At 52.6% G+C, this 3,960-nt stretch overlaps 1 protein-coding gene across 3 annotated transcripts in view; it reads left to right on the forward strand.

The window, feature by feature from the left end:
- Nucleotides 1–3,960, forward strand: part of MAVS (mitochondrial antiviral signaling protein) — a 35,684-nt gene that overhangs the window by 7,514 nt on the left and 24,210 nt on the right. The window contains exon 1 of one of the 3 annotated variants that reach the window (XM_011975135.1): nt 1–48. The exons of 1 other annotated variant lie outside the window; for it this stretch is intronic. The gene's annotated coding sequence lies outside the window, so the exon portion shown is untranslated. The remainder of the gene's footprint in view (nt 49–3,960) is intronic. One more of the 3 variants, XM_011975152.1, reaches the window with a different exon arrangement.

The following is a 3,960-nucleotide window of genomic DNA, read 5'->3' on the forward strand; positions in this document are numbered from 1 at the left end:
TGAGCCCCGGGCGGCTGTCGCCAGGTGTCAGGGTCGGGGCTACTCGAGGTAAGATCGCTGCCCGGGCGATGGGTTCTCTCGGCTCAGCACGCACGGACGCCTTTAGGGAAGGTGGCTGCAGCAGCAGTACCGAGTCCGCCGGGACGCCCTGGGTCTGGGGCCGCGAGGGCCCAGGAGGGGACAGGGCGCGCGGGGCTCCGGAAGAGTCGGCCCTGTGGCGCACGGGGTTCGGGAACATTGAGGGCTCCAGGCGCCGCATCCAGCATCCAGGGAAAAGGGGGTGGGTGGCGCTGGGCGTCTGCTCCGGCTAGGGGAAAAGTAGGGCTAGAAGGGGACGGGCAGCGGCCGCTGACCTCTTCCTGCCGCCCGCGGGCCCAGGGTGACGCTAAGGTGGGGCGGAGCCTCGACTGGTTGCGCCTTGAGGTCGAGTGCTGCTGCCCTCCCCTGGGTCTGGACAGTTCTTGGCGGCGACACCAGCTCAGAACAGCCTCCCCGCCCTCAGCGGACCTGGGTCTCGCCCAGGAATCCGATCCGAGGCTGTGAGGTCTGTGCCTTTGGTGGGGGTGGGTATTTATTTCCGGGATGCACTCAGAGCCTCTGGACAATCAGGTCGGAAACTTTGCTGCATCGGGAACACTCTGTCACCTCCTTCCTTCTCAGATGGGAAGGAGGTGCTAGGAAAACAATGAAACAAACCAAAAACACGAAAAAGGCATTCTCTGTATGGAAGCCGTGAAGCCTCAAAAATATCTAGGAGGACAGCCAGCGACCTGGGGCCTGTGGCAGCCATGTGAGGGCAGGGTTAATGTTTGTACTAAATGTTGCTTCCTCCCAAGTGCACCCTCAGCCTCCCCTCCACCAAGTGACCTTGGGTCCTCTTTGGGCTTGAAGGCAGGTGACTGTGTGGGTCTCTCTTGCTGCAGGGGTCTCTGTGCCCTGCAAGGTTTATGACTGGCTACAGAGAGGCAGCAGTTTCTGGGTTCAAATCCTGTGCTAGCCTTTGGCCAGCTGTGCACCTTGGCATCACTTTCCCTGTCACGGGATTGGGGAAGGTTTAACTGAAAGAACCTTAGGATGTGCCTGTCTGCAGTGCACCCTCCATAAATGTGAACAAATGTGGGCTTCCTTTCCTTTTGGTTGGGCCACATCGTCCCTTCTCCTCCATCTGTGGCTTAGGCTGAAATGCAGAAGAGTGCTTCATCTGACTGCCTCCGGGTACCTGGCTGATGCCATGAGAAAGGAAGGAGAAAGGAGTCTTTTTTTTTTTTTTTGAAATGGAGTCTCACTCTCTTGCCCAGGCTGGAGCACAGCGGCCCAATCTGGGCTCACTGCAACCTCTGCCTCCTGGGTTTAGAGATTCTCATGCCTTAGCTTCCCAAGTAGCAGGGATTACAGGTGTCTGATACCATGCCTGGCTAATTTTTGCATTTTTTGCATTTTTAGTAGAGACTGGGTTTCACCACGTTGGCCAGGCTGGTCTCAAACTCCTGATCTCAAGTGATCTGCCCGCCTTGGCCTTCCAAAGTGCTGGAATTGCAGGCATGAGCCACCATGCCTGGCCGAGAAAGGAGTCTGTTAACTCCCACAGAGCTGTTCTTTGCTTATTTCTTGAAGGCTCAGAGGACCCCCACCTCACCTTCCTGTCTCTCCCGACCTGTCATTAGTATTTGCCCCAGGAGGGATGCAGCAGCACCTGGTGGTTGGCAAAGCAAGTCGTGCATGTGAGGTTCTGAGGCCAGTGACAAGACTGTTTCCCCTGTGAGGAGGGTCTGGTGGCCCAGCAGCTTTTAGATGCTGTCTGCTCTGCAGCACTGCCTCCTGAGAGAGGTTTCATGCCTGCCTGATGCCCATTTGGTCCTCTCCTGTCTCCTTCCCTCCCTGACAACCCACTTGGAATCCAATAGCATCTCAAGCTTCACTTGTTCAGAACTGAGTTCTGGAGTTCCTTCTGAGCCACTGCTCCTCCCTTGGCTTCTCTGGCCTGGTAAAAGGGCACCTTCCATCCATCCAGTGCCCAAGGAGTCATCCTTCTTTTCTCTCCCTTATCTCCTACACCCTCAAAACACCAGGAATCTGGCTGCCTCCTTCCATCTCTGTGGTTCCCATCCTGACCATAATCATCCTGTCTCCTGGGCTGTGGCCTCCTGACTGGTCTCCCAGTTTTCATCCTGGCCCCTCCAAAGTCCTCACAACCACCAGAGAAGTCTTTAACGCAAATCAGATCCTCTTCTTTCCCTGCCAGAACCTTCCAGTGGTTCCCTGTTTCACGCCAACTAAAACCCAGAGTCCTTTCCTATAGCACTCTACATGAGTGGCCCCTGCCACCTCCTTGACCTTGACAATCTCTGCCCCTTGCCCTAGCTTGCTTGCTTGCTTTTTTTTTTTTGATGGAGTTTTGCTCTTGTCGCCCAGGCTGGAGTGCAATGGGCACGATTTCGGCTCACTGCAACCTCTGCCTCCTGGGTTCAAGCAGTTCTCCTGCCTCAGCCTCCCGAGTAGCTGGGATTACAGGCACCCACCACCATGCTAATTTTTGTATTTTTAGTAAAGAAAGGGTTTCACCATGTTGGCGAGGCTGGTCTCGAACTCCTGAGCTCAGGTGATCCACCCACCTAGGCCTCGCAAAGTGCTGAGATTACAGGCGTGAGCCACTGCACCCAGCCATCCCTAGCTTTCTTAACCTAGACCACACTGACCTGCTTTCTGTTCTTCAAACATGCCAAGCTCATTCCCATTTTAGGATTTTTGCATTTACCATGCCCTTTGCCTAAAGCACCAATCTTCTCAGAGCCTGAGAATGGCTCAACTGTGTTCTGAATGCTAGTTCAGAAAGGCTTCTTTGACCCCCTAGTTCAAGTAGCATGCCTGTCTCCAGGGGCTCTGTCTCATCACCTGCTTTATTTTCTTTAGAACCTTTATTGCTGTCTGGAATTCTTATTTGGGTGTTAATTTACTGATCTGTTATTTGTCCCAACCTATTAGAATATAAATTGGATGTGGCATAGACCTTGTCTCTTTTATTCCCTGCAACACTCCCTGATGGGGGAGGCAAAAAAATAACAAGCAAATACATCTATAATTGCAAATTGTGGTAACTCCTACATAAACAACTGGCAGCAATTGCTTATATTTGAGGCACTTAAAAATTTTTAAGCTGCTAGGCGCGGTGGCTCACGCCTGTAATCTCAGCACTTTGGGAGGCCGAGGTGAGCGGATCACCTGAGGTGGGGAGTTTGAGACCAGCCTGAACAACATGGTGAAACCCTGTCTCTACTAAAAATACAAAATTAGCTGGGTATGATGGTGCATGCCTGTAATCCTAGCTACTCGGGAGGCTGAGGCAGGAGAACCACTTGAACCCGGGAGGCGGAGGTTGCAGTGAGCTGAGATCGCACCATTGCACTCCAGCCTCGGAAACAAGAGTGAAACTCCATCTCAAAAAAAAAAAAAAAAGAAAAAGAAAAAAAAATTAAGCTTCCACAGTGGCACAGCAACGTGGGAGGCCAAGGCAAGAGGATCACTTGAGGTCAGGAGTTTGAGACCAGCCTGGCCAACGTTGGTGAAACCCTGTCTCTATTAAAAAATACAAAAATTGGCCAGGCGCGTTGGCTTGCGCCTGTAATCCTAGCACCTTGGGAGACCAAGGCGGGCAGATCACCTGAGGTCAGGAGTTCAGGACCGGCCTGGCCAACATTAAAACATACAAAACCCCGTCTCTACTAAAAATATAAAAATTATCCAGGCATGGTGGCGTGTACCCATAATCCCAGCTACTCGGGAGGCTGAGGTAGGAGAATTGCTTGAACCGGAGAAGCAGAGGTTGCAGTGAGCCGAAATTATGCCACTGCACTCCAGCCTGGGCAACAGAGCGAGACTCTGTCTCAAAAACAACAACAACAAACAAACAAACAAACAAATTAGCCAGGCATGATGGTGGGTGCGTGTAATCCCAGCTACTCT

Source organism: Mandrillus leucophaeus, unplaced genomic scaffold, assembly GCF_000951045.1.
Source record: "Mandrillus leucophaeus isolate KB7577 unplaced genomic scaffold, Mleu.le_1.0 Scaffold101, whole genome shotgun sequence".
Taxonomy (NCBI): Eukaryota; Metazoa; Chordata; class Mammalia; order Primates; family Cercopithecidae; genus Mandrillus; species Mandrillus leucophaeus.